Source organism: Molothrus ater, chromosome Z, assembly GCF_012460135.2.
Source record: "Molothrus ater isolate BHLD 08-10-18 breed brown headed cowbird chromosome Z, BPBGC_Mater_1.1, whole genome shotgun sequence".
In the NCBI taxonomy this organism is placed as follows: domain Eukaryota; kingdom Metazoa; phylum Chordata; class Aves; order Passeriformes; family Icteridae; genus Molothrus; species Molothrus ater.
Window position 1 is genome coordinate 25,252,666 of NC_050511.2, and position 21,987 is coordinate 25,274,652.

Here is a 21,987-nt window from a genome sequence, read left to right on the forward strand (position 1 = left end):
CATTCAGGAATTATTTCCAAGTGTTAATGTAGGCCAGGAGTGAAAGCATCTGATCTAGAGCTCCACAGGTCCTTGGAGGATGGTAGAGAAGTGCTGAGGGCACAGGAAACCCAGAAATTCTGCTGAAGTATTTCCCATGCTGTCAAAGGATTTCCCATTCAACCTTCCCATTTCAATCTTGAGCAACAGTGATGGGAAAAACTCAGAGAAGCAAGTGGGAGCAAGATGTCCACAAGACTGATGAGTTGTGTCAAATCTCTAGTGTTAAAAATCCCTTCCTCTTTATGCCTTCCTGCAGCTGAGAATCTTTCTCACATTACTGTGGCAGTCCTGCTCTCTCCCTCTCTATCTCCAACAATAGCTGAATAGATAGAATCTGCCACCCAGCTGTGCTAATCCCGCTGCGCCTTGCAGGGCACTCCTGGGCAGTGGGAGTCTGCAGCAGAGTGCCACTGCTGTGGGTAAGCCTCTGAGCCAGGCAGTGCCCTCCACACTGCTCTGCTAAGCAGAGCATCCACCGGCTGCAGAGTGTGCAGCTCTTCTCTCTTCTCCACAATTTGTCAGGATGTGTCAGACAGCACTCCAAGCTACATCATCTTACTCTCTTGGAGAGAGGTTAGTTAGCACTGGAGATGTCTACTTTGGGGACCTGGGTTATAGTGTTTCCCAATGACTGGCTCTGTAGAGATAAAGTGGAGTGCATTGTTACTAAAGGGATATATGGGAGGCTTTTGTAAATTAGCATACACACCTGGTCTCTGCCTGTTTAAGGTATGGATACGTTACAAGCTTAAGCCAGGATTGTGCTTCTCTGCTCATGGAATTTGCTCCTCATTCAGCTCTCATGCAGAATATGTGCTTCAGAATCTAGCTTCATTTCTATGTACTGCACACATTTTTAGCCATGATGGGCAAGAAAAAAATTATTAGAAGGGTAACCAAGTGTAAATCTTTGTCATGCTGCGTTTGCAGGCAGCCTGGGAAAGAGCTCTGAAGTGGCTGAACTGTCTTGTTCATCTCAACAGGTTATTAACTTTGAGGCTTTCAGTCTGAAAGCATAAAAGCCAATGCTATTAATGGTTTACTTCCTGCCTATTACTAGACGGGAGGCTGTAGTGAACACAGCCTGAAATCACCCTGTTCATTGCTCAGAGAGAAGTCATGGCATTGGGCCCATGTCTGTATCTCAGCTCTTGCTTTAAATTCTGGGCCTTCTATGCAGCTAATGCACTGTTTTCCATTCCAGCATCTAACAAGCACAGACCAGACTACCAGAAGAGAGTCCAATTTCCTACACACAGCTTGTTTCCTCTGTTAGGTGGTTAGCTGCACAGAAACTTCACCAGCTGGACACTGAGGGGTAAAAGATGCACACAGGGTTAAGGTAACCCTCTTTGGGTTTTGGTGGGACAGACAAGGAGTTGCTCACACCTTCAAAGCCAGTGAAGATGTGAATGGACGTACTTTTCCTTACTGCCTCTTGGATGCACCTAACCAACATGAGCACAGCAGCAGGAGAGCAGGCCTGCTGCAACAGGGGCCTGACCTGTAATGCAGAGGTTTCTCTAGAAATGCTGCACTACCCCTCCCAGGTAGTTGTTGTATTTCTCTGACAACATATTTTGGTTCCTATACCCAGACATTCAGCACTTTGATCTTCTGATGGAACCTGATGGAGGAATTCCGTGTTAGTCAATTGACAGGGATCCTGCTGTTTATGCTCCTAATATAAATCACCCCTCCCCACTCCCCAGATTTCAAGGTGCAAAGCTGCCATGGCATTTCTGATCTGTTCTTCTTACAGTGCCAGAAACTTCTGGGTCCGTGCTGTGACACTTTAACACCCTCTTTGGGAGCAGGGAGAGAGGGATCAGTGAAGGATAGCAGAAGGCAGGGGACAGAGAAGGTTGCACTCTGGAGAGGTGATAAGGGGTGAAAGAAGACTATTAAAGATCAAGGTAGTGCACGTTGAGCAGAATACATAAGCTACAGGAGAGTGGCGGTGGAAAATGAGAAGAGCCATCAGGGTCCACATAGCTGGGGTTTGCTTAATACTTTGCTTTCCATCCCAACCACAGGTATAATTAAAAGCACAGCTTGGTTCTGGCTTCCTTTTGCTCATTTTCTTTTTCTAGACCTGCTGCACAAGTTACACATGCAAAGCATTTGAAATAACAAGGCATAAGATCATCAAAGAGGCTCATGCCTACAAGGGGGTGCAGAGGCTTTCAGCCGAGGGCTCCCCACCTTCAGGAAGCCCTGGGTTACAGATTGGCCAGGGCTGTGTGTGAGGCCCCGAGCAGAAGTGGCTCTTGCAGACAGCTGGGGACTGGAATCAAGCTGCAATAGGCCCCCTCCTGTGCTTGCACTGCTGGAGACAGGAACAGCCTGCAAGGAGCAGGGTTTTCACAGGATGCTAGACCTCAAGGAGCTGCTGTGTTTTAGGGTCTGTCATTTATGTTGCGGGATTAGACCATGGTGGATAATCAACACAGAGAGAAAATAGTCATGCCGTGACTTATCAAACACACATGCAAGAACAAGCATGAAGTACTTCAGGCTTGACAGTGGAGTGGATGCTGTTTGAAATGTAGGCACTTGGCTAAGGAAACACATGGGCACAAAGGGGCAATACTGACTGCTGACTAATTACACTGTAAGAACCACATACAGGGGAAGAGGAGCTTCTCGGAGGCTGAGGCTTTTTGATTTGCTTCCCCTGTTTTGTGATTCACAAACCACAAAGGCTGCAAGCATCATTCAAATCATGGTGATAACTATCGCCACAGGAAAGCTGCAAACGTTCTTGCTACATGAGAAGCTATTGGTGATGATGGCATGAGTCAAACCAAGGATGACCTCAGAGTTACTGTAGGGCTCACCATCCTTCCTCCAATGCTCCCAATCAGCAGTGAAGACACTGACTAAAATTCATGGAAAGGAGCAGGTGAGGAATTGGCATGCACTGTTGCCAAACAAATAGCGTTGTTTTTTTTTTTATTTCTGCATCTGGCAGTGACATGATTTCTTAACAGAGGAGCATAATGTTTTTGTTCCTTATTCAAGCAACTGTGGAGCCTTTCCCACTGACTTGTAACAGCTGAACTTAGGCATGGTCAAATAATTTGCTTATCAGAGACATTAACTTTTCTACTTACTGAGTACAGTCCTGTTATGGACTGCATTACAGCAGGCTTTCTTTGGATCCTAGCATCTAGGAACTTGAGACCACAAACATTTTTTTTTCTGTTTGTTTCACAACAAGACTGTATCAGAATTTAGCATGTTGTGCCTTTAATTTATTTCAGTTTTACTGTAAGAAATATTCCTGATGAGAGCAAACTTCAGCTCTTGATGTCAGGAATTGCTCTCCCAGGGGTTACACTGTAAAGTGGGGGCAGCAGAAGTGTTTTACCCTTCTGGCTATTATTAGCAACTGCGTGGTCTAGTCCCATGCTGAGCAGCAGATTGGGGGTGTATCACGGGCAGCACAGGTTAGGACAAGCCTTTTCAACAAAAAGAAAAACCCACTCAAAAGAAACAAATCATGTAAAAGCCAATGTGTTCTGGCTTCCTTGCCCACTCCCCCTCCCTTCAACTTTCATGTCGTTGGCTCAGTTAATTAAAATTGCAGTAATAGGGAGACTGGATGGTTTAGCAGATTGGTAATGGGATATACAGCCTTTCACCTCTAGGTCAGTGGTTCGATTGCGGCCCAAGTTGGTAGTGACCAAAAGTTATTAGCATCGAATGGCTGCTCGGTGACCTCTCTGAGACGCGTGGGTGATTTCAGTGCTCTGCCTCCCAGGCAGGTGTCCATCGGGCAGGAGCTGCTTCCTTGCCTGGCACTAATTGGCACCCCAGCAGTGCTGGAGACAGCCTGGGCACAGAAGTGGCATCCATCCTCTCCACAGTGTACCTGTCCCCTGGGCTGCTGTGGAGCTGCTTGCCTTGCTCATGCCTTGCTGTGTGGATAGAGACACAGTGTTGTTGTTGCCCAGGCTGCCTAGGGATTACCTCTGTTCAGGAGAATGAGTGTGAGTCCGACTAATATAATATTTGAAACAAACAGATTGTGGGGAATGGTTACCATTTGCTACTCAGTTCTTACTGAGGGCAAGCAGTCTGGGGCAGTGCACCTAGTTTTCTTCATAGTAGAAAAGGCGGATGTGTAAGCTTGAGGCAGAAGATAGGGTAGCACAGGTGACATGAATGACAGGTGAAAACAAGACAGCTGCAAGCCAGCGGGACCTGCCAGCATCCAAAATGGCCATCATGGTGCTTGATTTGCTTTGGGGAGGGCACAAAGCTCTGCAAAGACAGGGCTGGCCTGGGCAGCCCATACCGAAGAAGAGCAGACAAAAAGATTTACAAGCTATTGCCATTCAGAGTTCCACAGTCTCTTGGGAGGAAGGGAGAACAGAGATGGGGTGGTCAACCATGCCAAATTCAGCTCTCTCAGTTTCCTAACCAAATTGTTATTATCTAATTAGTCTCTCATTTAAAATATTAGTATGGCCAAGGCTTCTGTGGGTGTGAGTCACCAGAGCTTCAGGATGATTACACCAGCTGGCACTTTTCCTCTCAATATTGGTGACTCTTGCAGTAGTCAGGAAAAATGCAATCCATGTTTCTATTTTTCATAGCTGTGGCATGACAGTTGAGAGAGGGAGGAGAAGAGCAATGTTTTTTCCAGCTTCCCTCAGCACAGTGTTTGAGTTCCTTATTTTCTGGCCATTTCAATCCCCAAAAATACATTTAGAAAAGACTTCTTTAACAGATATGACATGCAAAATTACACAGGAAATACAGTCTGGCATGACCCTTCTGAGTCTTCTTGCCCCTCAGTCGTCAGGGAAAAGCCTTTTCTAGTGTCATCAGGAGTCTTGTGAGGCAATTGTTTCAATATACAACCACAAATCTTTGGTAGTTTGGTAGTCATTTAGTTGTAGCAGCGCCTGCAGTACCATTTCTGGTCAGAAGTGACCTTACACAGCAGTATCTGCTAAGTAGTTTACTGAGAAGGCAATACTTTTGGCCTTCTGTGCGCAGGAGACTCTGCCAAATCCCTGCCAAGGCAACAAATTTGCTTAGGAATTTGGCTCTCTCTCCCAGCACACATGTTGTTACTTGCAAGAAAGTGGAAATGTATCCTTTTAATGTTCTTGCTCAGCTCCTTGAGGTCAATGCAGAGTCTGAGTCTGTCCTCCTCCCTCCCCACAGTATTTAGGGCCTCAGCTCAGACTGCTGGTTCTTTGATTCTACAAACAATGCCATCTGCTGTCACGTTTTATAGTTCCTCTGCTGGTCTGTTTTCTCTTCAAAAGATGATCCAACATAGTGGGTTGCCTGACAGACTCTGTCTCCTTCCACCACCTCACCAGCCAGTCTGTGTCCTAAAGCAGTCCTGTTTTGTGAGCTTGCCTGACAAGTGATAGCCACTGGGCCACCAGCGTAGCTGCTTTGTTTACCAGCAATGAGAGGTAGCATGTTCCTGCAAGCTCTCATTCCAGCCGGTGGTTGTCCCAGTTTGTGCTTCTGGAAGTGGGGGATTTGAAGCTCACCAGGGACAAACAGTCTCACCTTGAACTCATCATCACCTTTCCATTGTAGAAATTCAGTTCTTTCATCTGCATCCCTGAGTGTTTTCCAAAGTATTTTTTTAACCATCGGTGTTTTTCTTTTGCAGTTTCATCCTTTACCATGTGGTTTCAAAACAAGGTTTTCTTCACCACTTAGATATCTGAACTCTGAGTGCCCAGAGCTTCCTTTGCTGGTACATCTCAGTGGAAGGTTTACAAATAAATGGACATTTCACATTCCTAAATTAGATGCCACATCAGTGACATTGTTCCTTGATTGGCATCAGTTTTCTTCTCCCTGTTCAATTTCTGTAAAAGATTTTCTTCTGTGTTTAGCTGTGGAGTTTATGGTTGTCTGTTGCAATTCATCTGTTCCTACTCCTTGGCATGAAATCATTGCCTCTGAATCTTGGGTTGATGTCTCTGAAAAGTCTCTCAAGAGCTCTCTATTGATGAACTCCAAAACTATTTGTTTCTTCACAACTGACTCATATTTCAGATTCACAAAAAGAACTTTTTGATTTGAAGCCAAGGAAACACTGATTCAATTTTTTTTTGTTCTTGAGACCTTACTTGAAAAAAATACATTCCAGTTTTCAGCGTGATTTATAGTTGTATTTTTGTAATTTACAGGTGTGAAGAATCTTCAAAAACTTCAAATAACAGGCTTAAATGCACACAAAGTGGTGAAGGAGGATAGTTTTTTCTGCTTAAAGAAGTTAAATTTGAGCTATTATTTGTCATTGCAGAGCTTCAGCTATCCACAGGGACTGCCTGGCAGTACACAGAGGACTCTGCATGCAGTTTTCTCTGTGGCGAGCATGTTAGTGCTTTACTGACCACACATCCAATATTACCATATGGACATCCTTTTTTCTTCCCTTCAGAGATCAGTCATGCTACTAAGCTTAAATTTTATTATTAATACTTCAGCCTACATATGACGTACATTGCTGAAGAACAACTTATAAAGGGTATACATGGCTAAAAAGAACCTACCTGTGTATGATGTGTGTAAAATTATGGAGTGAATTGCCAGAATTAGGCAGAGTACACAAACTAGTCAAGTAAGAAATATTTCTTTCACCTTTCGAAAATATAAACCAAAATGTTCCAACAGGTGGTGTATTGATCTTCAGTGTTAGTGGGCTAAAAAACCATTAAACAATGGAAACCCATAAAGGTTTCCAAACTTTTTAGGCCAACAGGTCACTATAACTCTTCAATGATAAGGGACCACTCTGCCTGCTTGTCATCAAACTTTACATGAGTATTTCTTGCTCCAAAACATGGCAGAATATTGTGTTTCCAAAGACTATATACCATGGACTCATTGTTCGTTGGTGATCCATAAATGTCAGTATGGGAATCACTGCTTTGTGCATAAAGTCTGACCAAAAATCATAACTACAGGGAACTAGAAGAATCCCCCTGTGTCCTTCCTAGATCTCTATCCAATAGAGATGCAGCTCAGATGAAATTAGTCACTTTTCATTCATTCCGTTTAAATTCATCTTATTTAGCGGTCACTTTGTCTAGCCTTCAGGTTCTATTACAAGCCCTTCAGTCAAGAGCTTTTCTGGCACTGTACAACACTGAGCACAATGTGATGTTGATTGATGAGCACATCAGTAACAGGGAATGCTGGCAAATTTCTGCTGTCTGTGTTACAGCCCCACGAGTCTATTATATTTATGTCAAACAAAGATTTGTGTTTCCTTGAACCCAGTGCCTTTTCATCCATGCTTAATGCTTCTCGGAGTTGGACTCCCTGCTGGAAGCTGTGGAAGGTACATGCCTGACATGACCAGGCCAGTGGTGTTTCACAGTTTCTTCTAATCAGTCCTGGGGATATTAAGGCAGGGATCCTGTATTCCATTTTCACAAGCTGTACCTACCTAAAAATAAACATCCTATTGTAGTTTTGCCTGTTGTACACAAGCGTTTAGTGGAAGGCTAGTCAATGTAGCGGTACCCCTCCCAAAATAAAGAAAGAAAAAAGATAATAAGTAAAATACTTTGCTTCATGATATTTAAGAACAGCATTCCACCAAGCCACAATATAGGTATTTCAATCTGTACAATCTTATTTAAGGAGTACAAATATTTTAAACATGACACACTCCTTCAAAACTAGGCAAACTGCAGAATTCTTTATTTTGTAGTCTGCAAGAGAGCTTGGAAAAAAGCCCCCCTAATGCCAGTAGGATTTTTAGCACCCATTAAAAAAAATATATATATATATTTTGTTAAAGCAAACTCAGTGTAAATCACCAAAAACTTACATAATGAATGTAGGCATGATCAAACTTGATATTACTGATATTACAAAGGTAATGATATGCAGAAATGATATTTCAAAAGGTTTTCTCAGGTTTTTAAATGCACCAGAATGAAATAAAATAGGATTGGACCATTTCTAAAACATATTTTTTTAAATTGCCTTTAACCCAAAATGTTCCTACCTTCTAAACTGCCCAGCTACTCCAAATTAATTTGAATCCAGAGGCATGGGATTCCCTGGTCCTTCTTTTGTCTCACTGTGACATACCTCCAACGGGTTTGTTCTCCCTCTATGCTGCATATTGAACTGAAAGACAGGCAGAATTTCCGCTTTTGCAAAGACAGAGGAAAATAAAAAAGAAATATTTTCTGAATCCAAATTTATTTAAATTAATTCAAAGAAGTGGAAATCCTGGTAACCACTGATAGTTGGAAGGGAAAGGGTCAGCTAACATAAGTGTAGGCAGTATACATTTAAGCTAGTTTTCTGTAAAGAAAAGCATTATTTTAAGTACGTTTTCTGCCAACTGGTGGTCACACACAACAGAAGTAGTCACTTAGCTGAGTCTTCTGTTCTGCCTGAGCTACTCCTCTGTGTCTCTGACCTACTTACTCTTTCATCCAGGGCTTGAAACAAAAATTAGCTGCAAACATTTTCTGTCTGTAGGCACATCCAGCAAAACATTTCGTCATTTCCTACAGGCTGTTCCTTGCATTCCTGTGGGAAAACTGGAAAAATCCTCTTGCACCCAGAGTTGTGTTGACGTTAACCAAAGGTTAATTTGTGCCACAGTTGGAATCCATTGGATAGCTCAGTGCCTGCTCCCTCCTACAGCTCCCCTTCTCAGCAGCATCAATGCAGCTCTGCTAATCAGTAAAAACATACCATCCTCCTTTGACTGCACAGAGTCATTTGCATGTGCCAAAATACACTTTCATGTACCCTAGAATTCCAGTAACTCCACTGGCATAGTGAAATTGTGCTGCAAAAAATGAGAGCAGAGCCTGGCCCCTGGCTGAGGTCTCATATTGGGGCAGATGACAGCTGTGGGGTTTGGAGCATCAGGTTACTCAGAGGCTGAGCTGAAAGCTGAGACCGACAAAGTACTGACTGTGATTTCTACATTTCAGTTTTTCATAATAAACATAGACACCTGCAAAACAACACACAGTCTGCACATACTGCTAATAACCTCTCAGCAAGTTGCATTACTAAGATTTTAGATAGGTCTTCAGAGGAAAGATGGAATAATAATCATGATCTTATGCAGGAAACAGAGTATATAACAGGATGGATACATTACTCCCCAAAAGGGGAGCCATTCATCTTTTTCCACTCTTTTTTCCCCCTTTTTTTTCATAATTGGATACAAACTGAGCAGCAAAAGCCTGAGATCAAACAATAGAATTTTTACACCAAAAGAAAACCAAAACCAAACCAAACTAAACCTCTTTGTGTGCATTGTTCCTTAATATGCTGGATGGAATTTGTGACACTTGTGAGAAAAAAATAATGTTCAGTTCATGACAGTTTTGAATCTAGCTGCCTGATGAAAGGCAACATGTATGAACATTTGATATTTTACTATTTGTTAAAATATTTAGTTAGGTGTGCTAACTTCAAATACTAAGCCAGCATTTACAAAGAAATATTTGGGAGTGTAAAATCACTGTTAATAAAAAAAAATGCTGTAATATAAACCTTGTAACACTTGTATCTTACTTATTTCAATAAACATTGTTCAGTAAGTAACTGAACTTCCATTAAAGATGGAAGAAGAAAGAAAAGTGTGTCCTTCTTGGGATGAAAAATTGCAAAATATGGTTCTTGGGAATTCATTAACTCAGTCTGTTTTGTAATTTGCACTACTTATGATTTGCTGCAAGTAAATAGATTTTTCATTTTAAGAAAGTTGAGTTAGATTGAGTCCAGACCACCTGGACTTTCAGCAAGGTAAAATCCAGCACAGATGCAGATTTAATTCTTATAATCCAATCCTGCCTAAATTCAAACATGGATTAGCATACCCCAGACTTGGTAGCAACATCTATTGTGGACCAGATAGACACCTCTTATTTTAAAGTACAGTAATCCCACACTTGTATCATACTCTCAAATCATCTTCGCACATCAGTAACGTGTACCTCATAAATTATTTTTTGAGCCTGAGCGGCATCACATAATAGCAAAAATCAGAGCTGTTTATGCTGTTGCTTACTAAAAGCATAGTTAAGATCTCATACAAATATGCCTGTCTATTGGGTCTGCTTGTTTATTTTTAACAACTGTCCTTTTAGTATGTATCTGTTTTTATGCATGCCCCTTTATGGAAGATTAGCTATCATAACAGGTTTTCTGTTTTAAAATGTGAGCAGTCTGCCTCATCCTTGTGCTAATCTTCCCTTGCAACGGTTACTTGTAAGCCTGGTGGGAATGCTGCAGAAGGGAAAAATAAAGATCCAAGTTACATGTTCCCATCCAAGAAACTACTACACAACAGTCAAGTACAGGAGTGGGAGACAGGCAGAAGCACAGGACAAAGAAGCTCGTATGGAGAACAGATGATGGGCGCTAATGCAGTTTCACAGTGAAACTGAAGCCCAAAGCAGAATGTTTTTCAGCCTGTATAATGAAAATGACCATTTAGACCTTGCAGATCTTTGCTTCCAAATCTTTTAAATACCTGACACTTGAGATAAACCAATTTGTATCAAAGACAATGGTGTTGGGGGTGGGGGAGGGTTGGAAAAAAATTGTTTTACTGAAGTAGTTTTATGTATCCCCATATAATATCTGGCTGAGTTGGTTTAGCACAGTCATGAAAGAAGGCAAATGGTACTAGAAATCATCTGAATCTGGGGCTATTTTAATAGCAGAACAGTAATAAAAGACAACCATGAGACCACTGAAGCACATGACTGTAGATTTAGTCTAATTTTTAACTCCTTTTTACACTTTTAAAAATTGAGCAGTTATAGAAAATGCTGCCAGATCATGATAGATCCACCTCCAACTGGATATCTGGTTTGATTTAAAGAGTTAAATAATGATCCTCTGCCATATGTTGAGTATAACTTGAGGTTTTTAGCAAAGTATGTCTTAGATTAAGCCTACAGTATGTGCCACAGCACCCTTGAGTTGTTTCTCTGAAGAGAAACAGCATTGCTTCTGCTCACCAGTTGAGAGGACTTTCCCTTCAGGCTAAATGAGACAACAAATTAGGGGTGGGCCCTTCAGTGTGGTCTTTTGCAAATGGAAGGTACTGCACTGTCTAACCAGGGAGGTTTCTGACTAGGGAGGTGTAATAAGATTAGACAAAAACCAGTTGAAAGAACTGAATTCAGTCATACAGATGCAGCTGCAGACTGTTCCAGTCCTATGGGAAAGGGGAGTCTGGGCACATCCTGAAATGTGCGTATCAAAGAAGAGGAATTGCTAACATCTATGTACATATGTATATCATACATGGCAAATAAAATACCTATGAAAGTAGTACTTCCATAATAATTACGCTGAGTACTGCTTGGGATTTGAAATTTTTATGCAACAATTAACATGTAACAATTGTAAACATGTAACAATTGTTTAAAATATTAGAAACCCCAATAAGTTACTACAGTTTCTTATACAGGCATTATACAGACAATTTTGAAAAAGCACGTGAATTCCTTGTTGGTTGTAACGTCTCCAAAGGAAAGGTTACTTGCATGTTTTATGTTATTTTCTGTATTTTGAAAACCAGCTAACAACTTCTATTACTCCAAATAGCATCATATATATTTACTATACATGTCTGGAACTCATCTTGCTGTTGCTTATTTCTAATGTCGTGCCAAAGTACAATTACCTAAAAATGTTTGTTTTAATTAATTCAAACACATCTTCTTCCAGTCTTAGCTAGCTGGATTATGTCTCTTTAGTGATTTCAGGTGGATGCAGTGAAACCCACCGGCAAGAGTAGGGCAGGTCCAATGTGATCTTCATGCCTCTGTCATCCAAAAAAGGCTCCTCTCATTACTTCAGTTTGTTTTAATGAGAAATTTATGGATCATTCCTTTTCCCCTTTCTGCATGCAAACATGAGCATTGCTGCAGTCTGGAGCCATCTCATTATGCCATCAGCAAGTAGCAGTGGTTATCAAGGACGCTTTGATTGAGCAGAGGAGTGATGGGTCTAGAAAATGACAAGCTAGATGCATTAGTGTGTCTAAACATCAGGCAACATTGAAGGTCACTGGGAGGGTGCTGAAATGGATTCATGGCATCCTGAGCAGTACAGCCTTACCCTCAGAATAGCTGTGACAGCACAGATGTATGAAATGTGTCTGTGCCAATTAAGAGATATGTATATGTTACATGTGGCACTGGAGGTGGCGGCAGAGAGAAGATATTTTTTTCATGCATATGCATTACTGTACAAAGAGCTACCACCAAAATGTCTATACACTCCTCATTTATCATTGTAACATGCAAGGGCAGCAGATTCTTGCAGCTGTAAATTTTGATGGCAAAGTCATGGGGGACACAAAAGATAAGCAAGAAAGCACTTTAAAACATTATGCTTCCACTGAATTTGTCCACTTAAAATCTACTTGGTAACCAGAACAAAAAGACTTCAAGCCTTTTTGTGGTTATCAGAGGACTACTGGCACGTTAGACGTGAAATACCATCTGCAATTCTGTTTCTAAGAGCATCTTGTTGCTTTAGGTTATCCAAGGATAGCAAACAGCTCAGCATGTGATGCTACATAAAGTGACACAAGATGCCCTCATCACAGTGCACAAAAAGCACAAAGAAACCAGGTTTTATGTTTGACTGTTTGTTTTGAAAGTGAGTGAAAAAAATGATAGGTTCTAACGATGACTCAGAAAACTCATATCCTTGTATGAACCCTTCCTTTCCTTTTTTTTAACTTCCTGCTCCTAACTATTTCTCTACAATGAACAGAAAAATGTAGCCTGTTTTCTGATAGAGTGAAGATTAGAAAGGACTTTCACAATTTAAACCTAAAATATGTTTAAAAAAAGGAAGGTAAAATACTATATTAGCAATTATTCATTAGCTATTATTCCCAATACAGAGGAAGGCAATCCTTTATTAAAATGGACACTAATTGCTTGAGATAACATTAATAACCATCATCACCCCAATGCCACTATTACTAAGACATCATAGGGCACCACATTTGCTGTGTATTATAACTGTCCATTCTGTTTTATAGGTAAGTCAAAGATAACATCCATATATTAAAGAACTTAAAATACTGTGGAGGATAGGAAAGGTCCTGCTAATCGTTATTTCCAGATGAAGTCCTTACAGAGTCATGTATCAGGCACTCTATATAGATCCTAGTAGATACTTGGATGTGAAATGATGACAAATAGAAAAATCATTTGTTTGTTTTGTTGTGACTTCACAGTCAGACCTTCCTTCCTTCTTTTCTTTTTTTTTTCTTTTTTTTAAGTTTCTTTGTCTAAAGAGGCAAGCAGAGAATTGTTTGTTGGTTTGCTTGATGAATTGCATGTTTACAGGGAGGCTTAGAGGAAACTTTGGAGGTAAAGAGCAGATGGAAGATTTGGACTGATGGGAAACCTGACTAGGAGAGAGATAGAGGGGGGTGCAGTGGAATGTGCAGAGTCCAGAGACCAGCTGGCACAGGACATGAAATGCAACAAGAAAAAAACCAAGCAGAAGTGATTAAGCATGGAACATGAATAAGACATGAAAATAGAATTTTATGTGAAAAGCCAAAAAAGCATACTAACAGAAGATGAAGAGGGCTGGCCAGAGATGAAGCATGTGGTCCCAGGTGATACAGATGAAAATACTGGAGAGTTATTAAGCAAGAGGCCTGGTAACTGTGGGTTGTCAAGGAATGAAGTAATAAGGCTTTGAGGCTGGGGGAATAAGAATTATAATGAATATGGAAAGGGAACAATAAGTCCCAGGGGATATGTGTAAAGTGAGGGCAACAAGGCCACCAGGGTCATAATAACAGCAATAGGCAGCAGGATGAAGGCAAAACAGGAAGGGAGAAAAGCGACAAGGGATGGGCCTCAGAAGAAAAGGGAAAAGAGTTGAAAGACATGGGTGTGGCCCTCAAGTCTGTTGTCAGTGTAGTTTGAAAGGAAGGTTGCAGGCAGCAAGAAGATAGTGGCTACCTGTCACCTGAAGGAAGCCACAGACTCATATAGGCACACAGGCTGCATGAGGGATGAAGGTTAAGCAAATGTAGACATGAGATTCACAAAAGAGAAGAGACTTAATAACAGGTCCTCTAAGCATCTGCAGCAGAAGATCTGAACACATCTCATCACTCCTGCTTTGATTTCTTGGGGAGCACAATCAGTCCTTTAGGGGCAGACAGATGGAAATGAAGAGAGAAGTGGTCTCTTTTTTTGGTTATATCCTTAGCCCAGCAAATGCAAACTTCCAGGAATAAAGGAGATAGACAGAGGGGATTCCATATAATATCCTATATCTGTGATATATGTTGAAATATCTGTTAAACGTGTTGATGAAAGATATCAGTAGTGACAAAACATGTCACTGTGTAAGAAGATGAAAACATTTTCCTACCAGCACCCAGAAAGACACACTTGAGAGTATTTGAGACAATAGCCACACTTGATTTTGGGTTATCTGTTGTTGGACAAAGACATACGATAAAAATTAAAAGTTCTTAAAGACATTCTACCATATTCCATCAAAACCAATACCACCTGAGAATATCAGTGCTGATGATAACAAGAATATAAATTCACCATCAGCTTGTTGTCATAATTTTGAGTGCCTTGAATATACACACCAAACCAGCACTTAAAATTAGCAATAGAAAGAAATGATTGTGATGCTGATCAGCTCCTTTACTTTTTTTATGCCTATTGCATTATGAAATCACTTCCTTTATAAGTAGTACAAAGTGAGGTTTTTGTAGTAGTACTGTGAAGTTTTATCCTACAAAGGAAAGCAGATATGTAAGTTATAACATATCTGTACTGTTACAACACTGTTCAAAAAATGAACCACTGCCTTTCTTTCCTTGAAGAGGAATGGTCCTGAAGAGGATGGTCCTATCTTCTTCTTTAAGGACATGCACATGTTTAGTCATTTTAGTTTTAACACTTTTCTGTAAGGAAGGCGAATGGGGGCACCTTACAAAACTTAAGACAGTCAGACATAAATAAATTTAAGAACAGGATCCCTTTACAGTTCATAAACCTCTGGCTTGCCCCCCCTTTTATGTAAAGGGTCAAGCATAGTATAATTAATATCCTATGCCGTAGGATATCTCACTAGACCACAAGAGGGAGCAGCTTTCAGCGGTGCAGGCAGACAGGCATAGAGGAAGAAACTCCAATTAACAAAAATAGCCATAGAGGAGATGCTCTGTCTCAGAAAAGAAAAAAGAAGTAGTGACACTCTCCCAGCCAGCTGGGTGGTATTTAAAATTTTGTGGCACATTACCAGCAGGCTCATCCTTCAGGCTGAAGTAGACAATAGGTAGATATTTGCTCTTCACAAATGACTGTTTAACAGATGTGTTCATTTTCAAACCCTTTCCTGGGCTGATCTAAACACTTTCTTACAGTGGAAGGGAGAAGTTGCAGCCTTTAACATCTCAAGCTGGGTAAGTGTAGGGTCACATGTCTGAAAAAGAAGTACTCCTTTGGAGAATAATGCCAAGTCAAAACAATGTCATAAGAAATATTTGACATACAAAATTTCTGTCCATACTTCCAATTCATCTGCTTTATTTCATCACTTTCTATAGAACCCATACTTCAGGGTTGGTTTTCCTCATTTATTTTAAGGAAAAGCATAGAAACAAATACAACACGCCTCACTGGCTTTCTCTAATCTTGGTGAATACATCTATTCACTTAAGCAAATTGCTGTGAATTCAAGCCTATTGCAATGGATCTCATCTCTTGCAAGAGCCATTAACACAGAAAGCTGGATTTTCTGCATCAGGTGAATCTGCGTGCCCAGGCAGGCCACTGCCCCCTTCACCCCAATCACATGATGAAGCAACATTTCTGGGTCAGAGAGGTAAAGGCATTATGTTGTGCAGTACCTTGAGACCGCAGACTTAACAAGTGGAAGCACATATTTGTCTCCCCTCAAATCTTTACTGGCTTAGACAGTTCTAATGGGATGGAGTTACAACATTGTTTAGTCCTAATTTAGTTAATAATGTGGTTTCGGGTAGAATTTATCTTTCTGAACTTCAGCTTTCTTTATAAAACACGACAGTGTCAACAGAAATGGTTTTTTTTCCCCCTTGATAACCCATAAATCACAGGAAAGATTTTGCTGGACATTGTTTTCTTAATAAATATCATATAATTGCATTTGTAAACAGTGTGACCTGTGACATAAAACCAAGATGTGTCTTGGTTTGAAAAAAGGCTCCTGCTAAGGAAGGCAGGAGCCTTTCTTGAAATGGAAAATGTAAACCCCCTCCCTCTGAATTATTATAATTTTGAAATTAAGGGGATCTCAGGCAAAGATATGGGAGTAGGAATAACAGTTCTTTATTAGTGAAAAAAAAATGAAGAAAAAATTGCAGTAATACAAAACAGCAGTGACAGAATCAGAATATGACCTCATACCCTGTTGGTCAGGATGCTGGTAGCAGTCTGATTGAATGGTGGCTGCAGTCCTCCTGCAGTGACAGGTGCGGTTCTGTTGGAGCAGTGATCCTCTAGAAGGGTGTAGTTTTCCTCTGAAGGTCCAGTGGCAGTGTAGATGGGCCTGGTCTTCCTCTGGGAATCCAGTGCAAAAAAGCTGCTCTGGTGTTCCAAGTCTCAGATTCTATCCAAGTAGGAATGCTTGGCTCCTCCCCATGGGCGGAGCATCTCACAGTGGGATGATGTAATTTTACCAGTCATACAGTGACACTCAATGGCCCATTACCAGAAGATGTCCCTGAGGGAGGATTGGTTGTTGAAGAGATAGAGAAAAACTGCCCCACCTGGTTTTAACAGGTGGCTCAATTAACAGAAGATAACTGCCCCACGTCTAAGAGGTGGCAATAGAATGCACACCCCTGGCCAGTCCTGCATTTGCAACCTAAGACAACATGTCAGACTGGTGTCCCTGTCTCCTGCATGGCTGTAGTACCTGATTTCACACCGGATCACACCCGTCCACTGTCAGTCTGAACAGGGGCTCTATGTTTGCCTGGGATCCCTGACTCCTATGAAGAAAGGCACCAAGTGGCAGAAAGTTTTATTATATAAGAGAAACACTTTCCTGGTGGGAAATGCTGGGGACAGCAGTGTCTAAGGTACGCAATTGCATGACTCCCAGCTACATGCAGCCAGGGTTCTCAACTGTTTTTGGGAGAAGACAGTGATGCTTCATTGCTATAGTATTTCATGGAGGAAATACTTGCATGTACAACCAGACTTAACTCAATGGTCCCAAGAGCAAAAGCTTACCTGAAGACAGAGACTAACTTTCAAATTCTTTATTGGCTTAATTCAGACCAAGGAGTTTGATTCAGGTCTCCCATTCCCCAGGCTATCCCCAAATGAGCCTTTCTTCTCTTTAAGCTTCATAAATCCCTTAATATAAATAATTAAATGTTCAGTGAGCCACACAGGGGAATGGGAAATGTAAGGGAGTGTTTCTCCATCCTGCTAGTTGGCATGTTCGTCTGGGAAGTGGGCAAGTCAGGTTCAAACCACTGCTGCAATGACTAGTTAATTATTCATACAGAACAGCTTCAATGGGAGTGAGGCAGCGCAATTATCCAACAGACTGACAGTGGATCTACTCTCCTGGGATGTGGGAGAGCTTAGTTCAATCCCCACTCAAAATCAAGGTGAGGGGATGGTTTTGGGAACAGCCTTCCACTTTGGAATTGTCCCTGGGAGTACCCACTTGAGAGTACTCACTTGATTAAAGTGTGATGTTAATAACACCAAGGTTGTGGGTTCAATCCCAGAATGGACCATTCACTCAAGAGTGGGACTGATCTTTGTAAGTGCCTTCTAACTTGGAATATTCTGTGATCTGGAAATAAAGCTAGCGCTAACAATTTGGCTTGCATGCATGCAGGTAATTTTGGTAAACTCCAATTCTACTCCTCTTAGAGCACATGCTGCCCTAACATGAAAACACAACTGTTGAGGGTATGCTTGATTTGCTGTATAAAAATACTTTGTACATCAACAATAATCTGTATTTCCTTTACAGTAAGGTGAAAAAGAAGATCAAGGACAGTTTTCTGCATGGAATTAATCTCACTAACCTAAATCAGTGAAGTAATATCTTCTCCAGAAGCTTTTGGAGATGCTTTTTGTCCAGTTCGGATGCAGATGTCTGTCAGGGAGGCATTCAAAGTCAGCTGAGAGTAGACCCACTCAGGTTCCCATGATGCACCTTGCATCATGATGCAGCCAGCCATGCATCAGGGGGAGTGCCCCGATGCACAGCACTAAAGAAGCGGCAGAACCTCCCCCGGGGCCATGAGAGCCCCAGGCCTTGCTAAGTGGCACATGCTCTCCTTGCAGAGCTCTCTCCATTAGTCATCTAAAATTGCCCTTTCCTCTTTGCTGCCTTATTTACTTTGATTGAAATACACATCACAATACATCCATTTTTCCTAAGGCTTAAACACACAAAACATTGTTATCCTGCAAGGAGGTGGTATAACTTAGCAGCATGTGATTTGATTTTGGTTTTAATCAGTTTGCAAATTCTAAACACTGGGATACACTAATTCGTTTGGGAACGTCAGTTAATGGAAGGGCATAGTTCTTCCTCGGTGCTGTACTAAAAATGCCAGTAGAATCAATGAGTGGTAGTGCGCGCATCCCACTGACACAGGCAGGGATCTGATCCATCCAGTATGCCTGTCAGAGCTCTCTCTGAGAGTAGCTCAATGCCCTCCAGATGGGGAAGCCACAAGTGAGTACAATGAAATTTTTTTTAGGGTTTTTTCATATTAAACAAGTAATAAAGTTACATGACTCTAGCCTGCATCATGCCTTTAAATGTGAAATTAGAATGTCATTGTCACCTCCCAACAGATGGGGCAAGGGGTTCCTCTTCACAGTAAAATTTCCTAGGGAAGCACGCTAGGGAGAACATTCTGGTAGAAAAACCCCCACAGAATAATGTCATCCAAATGTGGAGGTGTTTCTGGGTGAGAAAGAGTGTGAGCCTCATTGGTGAGATTATGGGCATAGTACCTAGATCAGAAAACATAATGGGTTTTGGGTTGTTGCTCTGGCTGACCTCCAAGAGACAGTGCACATGGAGCTGGAAGCACTAATGAGAAGGAATTAGAAACTTTGACATGTAAAAACACCCTTAGGAAGTACACAAATTCAAGAAAATAATCCAGAAAAAGCCCACTCCAGTAGCTGCAAAGTTTTGCTGCACTTTATGTACCAACTTATACATAAAAAGCTTGTCCATGTCCAGTTTCCAGTGTGCATAGAATCTCATGGGTTTGGCTGTAGGAGGCCTGCACAGTGGCTATGCAGGCTGTATTCTTCTGCAGCAGAGGTTATGACACTTTTCTGCACCAAAGTCTAAGAGATGTGCCTCTATCTTCACAGGCAGTGTGTGAGTATCTCATTCTATATTTTGATTAACAGATTTGAAGGCTATCAAAGACAGCAGGCTTTGGTGGTTGTGTTTTAAAGAGAAGGACCCTGGCCCAGCTTGGCAGACAAAGATTAAATCCCAAGTAATGAAAGTTCTCCAGGAATGGAAGCTTAGACACAGCTTTGCTCTACAGTTGATGCTGGTGACCTCTCTATAAGCACCTCCTCAGCATGTGTGTGTCATTGTGGCTCAGCTCCCTGTGATGTCTCATTCTTTACAGACATTGGGTCTAGACTTTGACTGGCAGTCTTTGATTCACACTCCTGAGGAAACTGATGCCTTAGGATTTTAGCTTTTATATTTTTCATATATTTGTAATCCTGCAATTCTTTAGTGTATAACTCTAAACTCCATATAGAGTGTTAGTTACTGCTTTCCCATTTTGGTCAGACAAAACAATTCATCTCTAGGCCCGGGAGTCAAGGGTTCCTCACTGTCTCAGGCCCTGAGAAATGTAGACAAAAGTGAGTTGGGGGTGGGAGCAAACTTGGGGTAAATGACTTCATTACCTGAAACTGTAAATGGAAGCTTAACCCCCAAAATGCAAACAGACCAAATTTATATAAGTACAAAAATCCGTGACCCATTGTCTATTTTGGGTGTAATCCCTGGGGCAGCTTTTTCTGCCCTAAATGTACCTGAGGGCCCTTCAATAAATATAATTGCTTTTTCTTCCCTTAATTTTGTCTGGTTTCTGGTTTTAGGTAGCCAAAAAGAGCATCAAAACAAGTTTCAGGAGCCATGAAAAAAATGCCTTGCCTTGTCTTTTGTGATTTCTCTTCATCCATATGATGCAAAAAATCATGGAGCACATCCATGTTTCTGATGCCCATTAGGATCCCACAAAGAAGTGCGCACTCCCTCAGCTACTAACATACAAATGGGTGCTATGGCAACTTTACTTCCTTCTTTTGTACATATTTCTCCTCTAAAAATGGTACACAGTAGAAAGGCACAATACATACTCATTTGGTTTTTTTTTTCTTTTTTCTTTTTCTTTTTTCTTTTTTTTTCCTCCTTTGGAGCTGGATAATATAGGCTGTGCAGCAGATGTGTTCAGGAAAAAGTTTGCAACTTTGCTTAACCTAAAATTCATGAACATGGCTGCACAATTTTAGTGACAATAAATAGTTAACATGAAAATGAACTACACAAATGAAGGAATATGTGTACTTGAGTTGCAAAACTAGTACACATCTCTTTTTCTATTTCAAGCTAAACACATTCAATTATCAGTGTAATTACAGGGCAATTCTCTCTCTTCCACATCATGCAATTTTATTTTAGATTTGAACAATACACATGTATAGTTTGTCTGGTTTTTAATAGCTACCATATTGCTCATCCATTCTGTTAGTTGTATAACTTAATTCAAAATTCCCCCTCTCTGCATGGTTCTCAAGTTTGGGTTTTTTTAAAGTTTCCTCTTGAAGGGATTTGCTACTTATGGGGAGCAATTGTATTTGTTTAAACTCAGAGCTGTTTTCCAGCTGTTGTTCTTCAAGCAGGTATGAAATACCTCCAAAAGCATCTTTATATAAATGAAGTATCTCTTCTTTCATGGAGTGCAAGATGGAAGTGCGCCTGGAATCACCTTACCATTATGTTACATTGTTAAAAGTGCTTTATTCCATTCACTCTATCCCTTGCCTTCAAAAAGCAGATAAGGGGGTCTCTGTTCTTCCCAGCTGTGCTGTGAAGATATCCTCTCTGAGACCCGTTTTTTGCTAGATATCATCCCAAAACACCCACCCTCAAAAACCGTTAAATCATGTTTGTCCAGAGCATCTTACCAGGTTGTCTTGCAAATTCTTCCTGCTTTTACTTTTAATTAAAGCTTGCTGCACTATGGTTTGGAGCTACTTCCCTTGATCATGGCAGAAATTGTATATAATATTCAATTTTCATAATGCTGTGAATCTCCTAGCAAGTGTTAGTGAATGCAAACCCAGAAAAAAGATTGTCAGCTCTCACCATCCACTTAGATGGGGATGGTTCTAGCATTACCTGTATATTTTGCACAGTGATTTCTTTTCTGGACACAAGAGCTTGAAAGAAGAGACCATCAAATGGTCTCCCATAATTTCTATAGTGCTTATCCTTTTGTGCACAAAAGCTGCTCTGGTTTGTTTCACTCTGTGTTTATGTCTTTACTTGATCTCATGTGAATCATCTGTTATTTCAGCTAGTTCTGTCCTAGGCTTATTTGTCTATTTGCTGTTCAACAGCACTGATGCAACTGAGCCCAGCGCCAATGCCATGACAGTATCAGCTCGGTAGCTGTGTGATTAATGATTCTTAGCACTCCACAGTATATGAGAAGAATAGAATAATTAATAGAAACATAATTCTTCCATCTTGTTTCAGTTGTATTGCCAGTGGATGTAATAAGAATTATGGCATTTTTCTTAGGTACTTACTACTTTTCCAAACTATACAAGATTTTTTTAATCTTTCATTAATTTAGCTCTAAAGACAGATGTGAAAAAGCCTCCT